The following is a 12,928-nucleotide window of genomic DNA, read 5'->3' on the forward strand; positions in this document are numbered from 1 at the left end:
ATGGGGACTTAAGTTTAGATTGCCTGAGTACCTACTGTACTGAACCCGGATAGTGCAGTGGTTAGACTCTGGCCCACTAATCCAGCGACCAGGTTTCAATCCCCGCTGAGTCCTAATTTTTTCTCTCTCAAAATTTTCATATGTCAGTTTGCTCGAGCCCCAAACAGATCATGTAGATTATAATTTCTCGGGCTTGTATTGTTTGTTTCTGATCCTTGCATTATATATTAATCATGTTTCGCATTGTCTTATGCCCTGCCAGGGTGAAGCATATAGGCCGCCTCCTTATTAATATTATAATTGGCTGCTGAGACACAATGAGAGAGTTATCATGGGGACTTAAGTTTAGATTGCCCGAGTACCTACTGATAGATTATAATCACCTTTTGTGAATTATAGTTTGTGTAATGTTATTTGAATAATTATGGATAATTATGAGCTTATTAACCATAGTTTGTAGGAAGTTCCATCATCCACTTTGCAATTAAAAGCGCAATTTTTGACTTTTTTTTTCTTGGTACGTGATAGAGAACTTGATAGATGAAAAAAAGATCACAGTCCTCTTCTGCTGAATGGTTTTTGTTCTGCTATTTGCTTATTTTATTATTGATATTATTGATATTAATGAGCTTATTTGCATATTTGTTGTATTTACAAACCTTTATTAGTAGGCCTATAATTACAAACAACATAATTCTATTCTTTCTGTGTTATTATTCAACAGATGCTGAAAAACGCCTCAGAATTTAGAAGAGAGGAGGTTCTAATATCCTGGATATTAGTGGGCTATGGGTGCCCTGAATTTCTCGGAGTTCACTACGAGGTTGATGATCATGGATGTTGTACCATCTGCTTAATGTTTAGCTGCATGAAGGGGCCTACTCTAGCTGAAAGGATGAGGCTAAGGAGAAACTACATTCCGGTCACAGAAGAGTATTGTATACGTTGGTTACGTCAGATTCTGTGTACCCTCAAACACATGTGGGAACATGGAATTGTCCACAATGATATTTATGGTAAGTGCTGACAATTTTTCCGATCTACCATAGGTTTACTGGACAATTTTCAAGGAGAACAAAATAACAAGTTTAGTCCTCCGCCAATCCACTCCCAAACTGACTAAACTGTGACTCAATTGGCGAAGCCCAAAATGAAGATGTACATTTTGTTTAGATTTTATTTAAAAGTTAGAAACAATATGGCCTAAAAAAATTGTTTGATTGGCGTAACCCGACCTACCCTAAGATTAGGCCAGACCCTAGACTTTTCTTTTCTTTTTGCAAAAAAATAGATAAATATATTTTTTTTAAAAGGAAATAAAAAAAATTTAATTTTAAAAAAGGACGAAAAAAGGTCCAAGGCCTGTATCAAACGCATAATAGATAAATTTTTTTTTTTTTAAAGGAAATAAAAAAAATTAATTTTAAAAAAGGACGAAAAAAGGTCCAAGGCCTGTATCAAACGCAATTTACAGCTTTAAAAGTTGCATTTGTAACTTTTTATCACAGAGAATGTCCTTGAATATACTAAAAAAATAAATTTTAAACAGTGATAGAGGCAAGGTCATCCAGGGGTCAGATGAGGTCAAATTACTTAAAACTTTTTTTTTGGAAGGTCATTTCGGGGTCACCATGGGTTGTTGCAGGTTCATTTACTTATACCAAAAGTAATTGTGAAAGCAGGTGGTCGCGAAAACAGTTGAGACTCATGGTTTGAGAACCTCCTTGTTTTTATGTTATGTCAATCAAACAATTTTTTTAGGCCTAATACAAACAAAACTTCAAAGTTCCCTTCTCCAAGGAAAATGATAATAACAATTAAAAAAGAGAAGCAAAAAAAAAGAAAAAAGATGCTCATCAAAATTTTTTGGTTGATTTTGTCCACCAGATTTTTAAGAAAAACATGTTTTTTTTTATTGTTTTAGGTCATTATTATTACAAATTAAAATTAAAATCACTTGATTTTTTCCCATTTTAATTGAAAACAATTTTGTCCACTCTCACTGCCTCTATATGAATTCGTTGGAAGTAATATGATAACTGCAGTTTAGATGATAACTAATCTAAAATGGTCAATTGTTTATCCAGAGTTAGACAAGGAAAGAAAATCAACCTTAATCAGGATTTAAACATAGGACCTCTCTAGGAAAGAGTAATTTGCATTTGAAAGTAACGTTTATTATTGAATGCTAAGAAATAATTACTTTTATATATACAAGTACATGTTGTTGGGTGGACTCTTTAATTTCATTTCATGTTTCTTGATTTTAAAATACGCCTTTTGTGAGAAATTTATAATACCATGGAAAAATAATACAATATTGTGTACTTGTGCTTTTATCCTTTAGACGATAATTTCATGTTCCGTACGCCAAGATGTCAGGAGATCGTTCTGATAGACTTTGGTAGTGCTGACATTTTCAGTAAGTGTCTAAAATGTATAAATAAAATAAGAATTTATTTGTCATTTGAATTTGTGTAAATTGTACCAAACAAAACAAAGCTATTTCAGTATATAGGCAACTATAAACACACTAGCAGTCAATGCTGGGGTAAAACACTATATGCTAAATCAGCATGGAAGTAATATACCAGGGTCATTCAATTTACATTGGTTCTGTAAATGGTAGCATCTTCAAATTTAGCATGATTATACATTACATGTCAACTACAAATGAGAGCAAACCTATATTTAGGCACCGGAGTTTTGCGCGATTTAAAACAGCAAAATGCGCTGGCCACTTTTCAAAATGCGCCAAAATGCGCCAAAAAATAGGTCAAAATGCGCTAAAATGCGTGATCCCCTAGCTGTTATCAATGCAAAACACGAAAAAACCTCGGTAAAACGATGGCATGTAAATCAATTACGACCTACTTCCGGTTAATTTCCGGGTTCATTTCCAGTTTCTGGAAAAAATAAAAAATAAAGATGGCGACCATCACAAATCGTCGATCGAAATGTCGAAAGCAAGGGTAAATTTCCCCACATTATGCTTGGTTTAATGATCGTTATTTGTATTTTGATGTACATAAGTGAAGTTAGAACCAATATTGCGTGAATTTTCTTGTAAATGCTGCCGATTTGGGGCATAAAATCGTAAGTTTTAACTTTAAGCTTATCGATGGGTCAAAATCGTGAACATTCTCGATGGAACCCAAAATGCGCTTTGGACACCCAAATGCGCGAAAATGTGCGCTTTTGCGCGAACCGCGCAAAACTCCGGTGCCTACCTATATTGATACCTTTTTCAGATTTGTGTAGGGGATCTCAGAACCAAAATTAAATTTGATACACTGGAAACGGTAAAAAATTGTAAAAAGATTTACATGAAATTATGTGTGTATCAATTCTATGAGTTAAGCTCAATATGCAAATGATGTTGGAACCAGTTCTAACCCGTAACATAATTAAAGCAAATTGATTTTACATTTAATGTCTATTTCAAAAGAGATATCCAAAATGTGTTCACAGCTAAATGCAAAGAAATAAAAAGTGAAGAGGGTGATTCTAAATAAGCAAACCTGCCCAAAAACTGTGCACATGTACATTCCTTTCCTGTAAGATTTTAACTTTATTAATACTTCTAGAATAGATGAAAAGATTCCATGCATACTCTCAGTCTGCTTAGAGAGATTCCTATTGGTGGTATGAAATTATCTCCAATATCATTGTTTTTGTAATTTAAAGATATTAACACAAAATAATGATATTGAAATATAGCCGATTACTTGTTTTCACATTTCCCGCTTGCACTGCATAAAATTAGCACATACATGTTAAGCTTTTTCAAAGCATGACAGAATCTGATTATTGATGAATATTGGGGTGTTACTGTTTAAAGTGAATCACGTCAGCATGCTTTTTCAAAGAAATGTCAAAATTACTGAATTTTGAATGGATTTTAGGGTGTTCTTGTAGCAAGTGTCAGAATTATAATCAAATTATTCATATTTTGAATAATTCCAGATGTGTCACTTGGAATGGAGAGTGGGTCTATTAAAGACGACCAGATTTGCGCATCATCAGAAAAGTTGCATATATTGCATCGATATTCTAAATCAAGATCTCGACTGAATCAACCAAGTGGCCGACAATGGGAATCTGCTGGTGCGTGGAAGCCAAATACAAATGAGCAAACAGAGTGGATAGGAGTGCAATTTGCCGAGGACACACCTGTCAAAGGCGTCATACTGCAAGGGTGTCACATGGAAGAGGCTTGGGTGACCAAGTACTATGTTTCTTACAGAAAGAAATACAGCAAGTTTCAGTTTGTGAAAAGTGCCTATGGACAATTTCAGGTATTAAATAATGGACATGTTTTTATTTTTATCACATTTTAATTTGGTTGGTTTGCGGCATATCACATAACGCAACATTTTGTGTTTAAATGTATGCATTTAAATGCATGCATTCCCGGACTCGCATTATCCCACCACTTAAATTTTGCAGCAGCTGTCTTAAGCTAGGTGGCTTTCCTCAAAAGGCAAAACAAAACATGCAAAACTGGCAGAAAATTTCAGTTACCAGCTGATAGAATGCATATTTAGGTACTAACAGTTTTAACTTAAAAGATATTCTACTGATATAAAAATGGGTTATGTTCATCATGAAATCCCCCATGAATATGCATCTCGCTCTCGCCATGGGAGAACGAGTTGGCGCAGCATTTGTTCCCTCGCCTTGCACCACTGAGTCCCGTGTTCAAGCCCCAGTCGTGCAATAGGATTGTATTTGCACTTGGTTGATCCTGATCCATGCTCACTCTTGCAGGTTTTCTCTTGGATCTGCAATTTCTTCCTGCTTTAAAAACCGGTGATTAGTTAATTGTTTTGTTACAAAAAAAATTTACTTCAACAAATGGAATTTGGGGAACTGCACAGATAATTGGTGGATGTTATAATCTAAGTGCAAGTAGGTTTGCACCAGATTCGGAAACAGCCTATTCTTTAGCTCACTTAAAGCTCTGTGGTGACTTGATGCCTTTTCGCGGTTGCGATGCAAGCATGTCGACAAACCGCCCTTGAACGTGTGCGTGTAACGCCAAAAAAATAGTTGTTTGCTAATTTGCTTGTCCTCATCAAACCGACCATCTCAGTAGTCCTGACCATAGAACTTTTTACAGAGATTCTTTTTTTTTTTACAATTTGAATTTTCAGGAGAATGTCATGAACTTTTCGTCTGAAAAACTAAATATATAAAAGAAATGTTGTAAAATAAGTACTTCGAATTATACTTTTGGTACTTGAAAAAAAAGATATATGGAAAAAAAAACCAAGACAAAAGAAACTTTTCCCGACCGACCGACCCAACTTCTGAAAGTGATCTATGAACAAGCAAACAATTCCCTTTTTTTTTGCCTAAGCTCTGTGCGATTAAATTTACTCGCATGATTCAATACTGCCCAGCGAAATACACACGTCACTACTGAACTTGAGGCAAACCAATCTGTAGTTGATGGATTTTGACGAAGCACCAGTATCAGCGGTATTACATCGCTATGAAATCCTCTGGAAAAATGTGTGATATTAATCCAAAATATATTATTTATTTATTTATTATTATCATGTTCTCACAGCTTTCCAACATCTTCTACTCAGAAATAATCTGTAGTCTATACCATTCTCTTTATTTTAATAGTTTTGGCTCTATGGTTGTGAATATATAGTGGTGGTGATGATGGCTGAGGTGACAAAGGCTTTTGATTCCAACTCACCCAAATAAAATATAAAGTTTATTTTCTGCTTCTTTTTTTTTTTTAATATCGTTGTAGAAATGTTGTAAAGAATTTTGTCTTACTCTACCCTGTGCATGTAGGTTTTTGTAGGCAACGAGGATTCCAATACACCTCAAGCACAGATGTTCCCACAAACAATTGAAGCCTATGAGATACGCATATATCCACATCAATGGTACAATTCAATTGCATTGCGGTTTGAATTACTGGGCACAGGTCAGTTTTCTTTGAATTTCACTCATTTACACATGTTTTTCATGACCACTCAAAACATGATTAAGACAGTCACAATATTATGAAAATGCTGTTTCTGTAACTTGCACAACACGCAGTCCATTTTGCCATGAAGTCTTTTAAAAGTTTGTAATATACATATGTGCCACTACTAATCATAAGGACCTTTATAATTAGATGGCATGTAAAGTTAACGTTGAGGCATACTCAATGTTGACTTCATCATCAATTCATGGCATTACTTTTGTGAATCTGAAGACCAGTATATAGCATTAAAATTTAACAATTTGAGTTTGAGCACAGGGCCAGTACCAAGTACTATTTTATAATTTACTTTATATACTCTAATCTATTTAGAAAAATTTGAATTTCATATCAATATTAGCATTGGATTGCCCAGACAAACCTCAAAAGCATGCATGATAAATTACAAATAATACTTGATACGTTGTCTGGGCTATCCTAAAAAGTCCCAGACACATATAGTGGAGCCCTTGCAGAATATTTAACATTCTCATTCCAGGCAGGATATGCGGTCATTTACTGATTCCCATCACAACTGGTGTAATAGAAATATCAGGAGAATTGTGGTTTCAGAATTGCTATATTTCTACTAAATTAATGTTTCCTGACCATATTTAGAAGCTACATTAGTCTTGCTTTGCAAGCAAAATCTTAACCCAATTCATAATTTATACTTCAGGTCAAGATGTTCTGTGGAAACATCACTCTGATGTCAAAAATGCTATTACTTGGCTGACATCTATGCAGCTGCCAAAGTTTAATCCGGTAAGAACTATGATGTGTATAGTACAGTGGCGGATCCAGAGCAGTCAGGGGGGGCCCAATTTTTGAAAAAAGAATGTAAGTAATGGCCGCGAAGCGGCCATCCCGGAGCGCTTGCGCGACGCAGGGGGGTGTCTGAGGGGGGATGTGCCCCCCTCAGAAGTTAGAAACTTTTGGAAAATGTAGACCCATTTGAAGCCATTTGGTGGACCATTTTGTCACGATTATTGTGTAAAATTTTAGTTTGAAAAAGCCTAAAATTTGAGTAAAACAGCCTTATTGCTTTATAATTATGTACCAATAAAGTTGCGCACGCAGGAGGTGTCTGAGAAAATTTTGTAAAATGAAGGCCTAATTAAAGCCATTTGGTGGACTATTTTGCACTATTTATTGTGTAAAATTTTATGTTTCAAAAGGCTGAAAATTTGCGAAATGAAGGCCCCGCCATTCGTGGACAAGTTTTAACCTTTATAAATAAATTACCCGATATTGCTTTAGATGTAAACATAAAGTTGCGCACACAGGGGGGTGTCTGAGGGGATATGCCCCCTCAGAAGTGAGAAACTTTTGCAAAATGAAGACCTAATTGAAGCCATTTGGTGGACCATTTTTACACTATCATTGCTTTTTAAAACAAAAAAGGGCCCGATCTCAATTTGTAAAATTTTAAATGTAACACTGACACTTTATATTATAGGCCTAAGACTTGAGATTCGCAATTAAAGCATGCATGGTGTTGAATTGAAGTCGGCTCGGAGTCCGTCTTAATAGGCCTACTGACTTTGGTGACAAAATGTGACGGGCCCCACATATCGGTGGGCCCGCCGTAATTTTCACATGCTTTTAGGCAGAGGACCCGCCTGCAAGCAAAATAATCACATACCTATATAGACTGACCCGACTGCGATTAAGGCATGGGCCTACTATACGTGCAATTTAACCTTTTCCCTTCTCCTTTTCTCCCTTTTTTTCTCCTTTTCTCCTCTTTCTCTTCTCTTCTCTCCTTGCCTCTTTTTTTTTGGGAGGAGGGGGCCCGCCCCCCTCTGAATCCGCGCCTGGTATAGTATACACATTTTAACAGTCTATGAGTGTGATGGTTGAAATATAATAAGGTGAAAGATGGATTATTCTATTCCGCAAGCCGGAACAGCGAGTGTAATGGAACAATACATCTTTCACATAGTGAATATACGAGGGTCATTCAAAAAGTTCTACCGCCATCGTCACATCTCTGTTATCGTACATGCCAGGAAATTGAAATTACCCGTGATTATACTCATACATCTTGGCTATAAAATAAAAGTTATTTGGTTAAAATGTGATTTTTGGTTGTTCAGATGTGTAAGTTGAAGTGAATATAGATTTGGTGTGCCGGAAACGGTCTAAAAAGAAAGGCTAATTTTGATAAAAAGATTGCCCACATCTAATGTGGAAATCATTACAGATTTACTGCTGGAAATGATTAAATTGCTTTATTTTTGTTAAAATAATTTAGTCAATATCTAATGCTTGCAGAGAATGCAGATAGTACAGTTTTATGGGGTATCGTGTCTTTTGCACAACAAAACCGATACATGTTAACAATAGCCTTCATACAATGTATTGACCCTTTCCATAGGTTATTGACTTCGATCAGGTGAACACTTGTTCGTTCAAGTCGTAAATTGGTTCATAATTTTAAATCAAATAAGTCATTTTCTGTATTCTGTAAGTATATACAAGGTTATTAACAACCTGTTCATCTTATATCCACGTCAAGATGCATCAATTGCTTAAAATAAGGATGTAACTATGATTATAGGTTAATGAACACATATTACTTATTGGGAGAGAAATTAGACAAAATAATGCACGCGCGCTGATGTTGATGCGTCTAATGCACGAGCAGTAACTTGAGGTACATATGAATACAACCTTTATGCACATTTTGCACTGTAACTCAGAATACAATTTGCCGACTTTGCGAGCGGTTTGTGATGGACGGTCACATATAATAATAATATTTGGCAAATTATTAAAATTTGATATTTTTAAAACAGTGCTCAAATTAATCTTTATAAATCTAATATGTATACTTAAAGTGTATGTAGCTGGGATGAAAGGCCGACCATCAATAGCAAATTTTGACCTTTCATATTGAAGATATATTTTTTCCCAAAATGATCTAAATTTTTTGGTGTTTTTTTTGGGAAAAATCTATATCTTCAATACTGAAATGTCAAAATGTTCATATGATGAATGGCTTTTCATCCCAGCTACATACACTTTTTAAAGTACATATCATTAGATTTACATAAAGTTGTGTTCTTTCATGAAAAAAGAGTGCTCAATCCTAAGAAGGAGAGCATGTCATATATAAAATTAAAAGAAACAAATTATTCCATGTTCACTACAGTCTGTTTCGCCCAAAGGCTCCTCAGGTGAATGAGAGAAATGTAGAACAAAGTTATTGCGTTTAGCACGCTCCTTAAATCATTAGATTTATACAATTTACTTTGAGGACTGTTAAATTTCAAAAATTTCAATTTTTAATCATTTGAGGTAGAATGTGTATTATATTGCGACTTTCAAATAAAATCTAAATTATTTGATATCAGAAGGACATTCCTTGTATTCAAAATGCAATACGATATGTCTGATGTGCTCTCATGTCCCACCAAAAATACTGTGCAAACGTTGCTATCCGATCCCTTCAAAAGGCAAATTAGCATTTGATTTCGGGCTCTTGCTGATAATTGCCGGAGGCCCAGGGGGGGCATTCACATTTTTTTTGGTAGGGGTGTATGTGACATCGATATGTCTGATGTGCTCTCAAGTCCCACAAAAAATATGTGAAAACATCACTATCCGAGTCTATAAGCTTGAGTGTAACATAGTGAATGCAATGCTTATAAGCATTGCATATTTTGGCACAGAGTGTTACACGCTGAATGCAAACATGTACACACTTTGAATCAATGAATGCCGGGCTCAGTATAATCTATTTGCCCTCCATGATTGACCCTTAAAATCTGTCTTGCCCCCCTTTTCCCCCCCTCTGAAAAAGTGCTGGCTACGCCACTGCATACAGTACTATCCTGTCCAGTATAAGATGGCACATGACCTTTGGAAAAGTACACGGGTCCCCAGGGGAGACAAAGGTCAAATGGTATACAAAACTTTTGGGAAAAGTGTGGTAGCTTTAGTGAATGTTGCCACAACTTCAAAATGTCCTTTCATGGAACAAAAGTGTTGACATTTAAGTGAAAAAAGAACTGGGTCATGTGCCACCTTATACTGGACATAATGTATGAATATATATATGCAGTAAGGCATGTTGCGTCAATAAATGTTTTCTGACTGTACATTATTTAATCATTTCAGATACAAGAGAAGCTCCAAACTGCAGCGGTTGTTTTACGTCACCCGGTTTTCAGTAAGTTGAAATGTGTGCACATACATTGAACTAACTTCCTATAGCTACACTATGATCAGCTCATAATAGGTGGGATTCATAACATTTGATATAGAATGGATAATAATATGGATAATAAGGATTGATATAGAAGGGCGTATACACCCCTGGCCATGGCACTTACGTGAACCATGCTTGGCGTATTGCGTGATAGACACACGCTTTTGCGTATTTACACAGGTATAATTTGTGACCTTATTGACGCGCCCAGTAATAAGCGAATAATGCTCGCCTATTACGAGCTGATCAAAGTATAGCCTAGTTTACTTCCAATATGTACTATTGTTTGATAACTGATTCTGTGCGGTTCCAACATTATGCAGACTGGCTGAGAATCCGAGACTAGTATCAAATTATACCATTTGGTATACTAGTCTCAGGTTAGAACCACCCCAGTTGTCAAGGTCATACAGGCTCAAACTGCCATAGATAAGTTCATGAAAATTGTTGTGAACGACCCTAAAAGTGTGACTAAAAATGTCAAGGTCATGTCTGAGTCATCCAGGGTCAGATTGCCATAGATTGTTGCAGATTCATGAGATTTTGTGTGAAGGAGCTTAAGTGCAACAAAAAATATCAAGGTCATGTCAGGGTCATCCTGAGTCATATTGCCATAGATTGTTGTAGATTCATGATTAATGGACTGTCTCCCAAAGTGAGACAAAAATGTCAAGTTCACTTCAGGGTCATCCAAGGACAAATCGCCATAGATTGTAATGTTGCAGGTTCATAACAATTTCTGTAAATGACCCAGCACAGAGCTGGTGCTACATGTAGGAGCAACCCCCAAAGCAAAAACATTTCAGTTCATTCTGTTTTTCATATGAAGCTCGAAACCAGAGTAAATCTCAGTTTTACAAAACATTTGAATATAAGATAAGTGATAATCAAATTCTTAAATGCAGGCCACATAGATAGCTTGTTCTATGGTTCACTAGATGTGCTATATGGGCCCACCTCATTGATAAACCTTTCCAAAAAGATCTGGACTACATTCATTGGCACACTTTTGATAGGGGAAATGAATTACCATTTATTATTTATGCTACCAAATATCAGTGAGTTTGAGTATGGTGAGTTTGCTACATAAATTTTATAGGCTTACCATAATATCCACAATGCTATAATGTGTGGTTTGCTCTGTGTGTCAGGCTTTGTATTGACACAAAGCAGACAATGAACAGGGACTGTCTTTTGGAATTTGCAGGAGAGCATAAAATAGCTCTTCTGTAGCCTTCAAGAGCATTTACAATATAATAGAGAATGGTCAAATAAGGAGAGCTGAAAATCACTCTTCTATATCAGATTTAAGAAGAGTAGTAGAGAGTGATTGCTCTCGCTCTCCTCAAAAGGCAGTCCTTGAATTAAACTCAGTAACACTAAGATTTGACAACCACTTTCCATCCTATTCCTATAACTTATCCCAGAATATGTGGCTATTACAATAAGATCACAAGAGGATCTCCTAGTCTGATGGTCATCCCATTATATTGCTCAATACAATAGGGGTATTTTGTTAAATAATCGAATTGAATATATGACTGGGGGATGTACAACTGTTGTAAAAAAAAAAGTTTTATAATGATGGAACATGCAATGGCTATAAAATCCATGATAATAACCTGTTGACTGTGCATATGAGCCTCATATGATGACTGACATCTTGAGATGTTTAAAACCCTGCTAGTGTCGAGTGATTTAGTTTTGTGACTCCTAGGAAGGTTTCCATGCAATGTATGTATGCAGACATGTATGTATGCTCATGTTGGTGACTCGGGATGTTACCCGATGGACACTCTCATCAAAACAGATTACCAGAAAGCCAAGACCCTTGATTTTGATCGTTCGTAGCTCCGAATAGAAAGACTCCCTTTTACCAGTATGCTGTCAGCTACCAAATTAAAGACCCACCACCTCAAAATTCCTGCAACAATTCAGTCTGTCTGCATATAATGTAGGAACTGGATTCTGTGTGTTAAAATGCAGCTTCTATACAGCCTGTCTCAAAAAAAATTGTGCAAGTGAAAAGCGCCCTCTATGGCAGTTAGAGTATACCGTTGTGACATAATGCTTACATCAATGTCACGGGCGCAGTCTTAGCTCTCAAATGCTGTTTGTTCTGTTCAATTTGCTTGTTCCAATTTCGAGATATGTTTATTTACCAACGAAAGGGTAAAATCACAATTGTGCCACTTTTACTAGGGAAGAGAGCTGTACATGTAAATCAATGATAGCTGATGTTGATGCATCTAATGCACTCCTCCTTTCGGGGCGCGTGCATTAGCCGCATCAACATCAGCACACATGCATTATTTTGTCTAATATCTCTCCCCACAAGTAATACGCGTTCATTAACCTATAACATGTATAAGTGCGCAATATTTGTTTGTCTTTTAACATGTCTTAAGTGACTAAGAGAACTGCATTTACCATGATAAAATCATTGACATGCACATGTATTTAATTTTTACAGCAGAATGTTAAATATTTATTTATCTTTTAATCTCTTTTAAGTGGAAAAAGAGAATCATCATTCCTGCATCATGATAAAACAGTCAAAACAGTCAAAAAAAATTTGTATTGTGTAATTGATGCATTCTTTTGATTTCACGAAGGAACTCTTGATAAACTTGATGCTATCACTGTTAAATGTAAGCCCTCTTCCCTAGTAAAAGTGGCACAATTGTGATTTTACCCTTTCGTCTTTACTAAACATATCT

General features: G+C 35.9%; 1 long non-coding RNA gene across 1 annotated transcript; it reads left to right on the forward strand.

The window, feature by feature from the left end:
- Window positions 1–966: 966 nt before the first annotated feature.
- On the forward strand, window positions 967–4,018 carry LOC140145712 (uncharacterized). Its single transcript, XR_011858126.1, has 3 exons — window positions 967–1,016; window positions 2,348–2,422; window positions 3,967–4,018. It is a non-coding gene; the product is annotated as an uncharacterized lncRNA (long non-coding RNA).
- Window positions 4,019–12,928: the final 8,910 nt, after the last annotated feature.

This window comes from Amphiura filiformis, unplaced genomic scaffold (assembly GCF_039555335.1).
Source record: "Amphiura filiformis unplaced genomic scaffold, Afil_fr2py scaffold_594, whole genome shotgun sequence".
NCBI lineage: Eukaryota > Metazoa > Echinodermata > Ophiuroidea > Amphilepidida > Amphiuridae > Amphiura > Amphiura filiformis.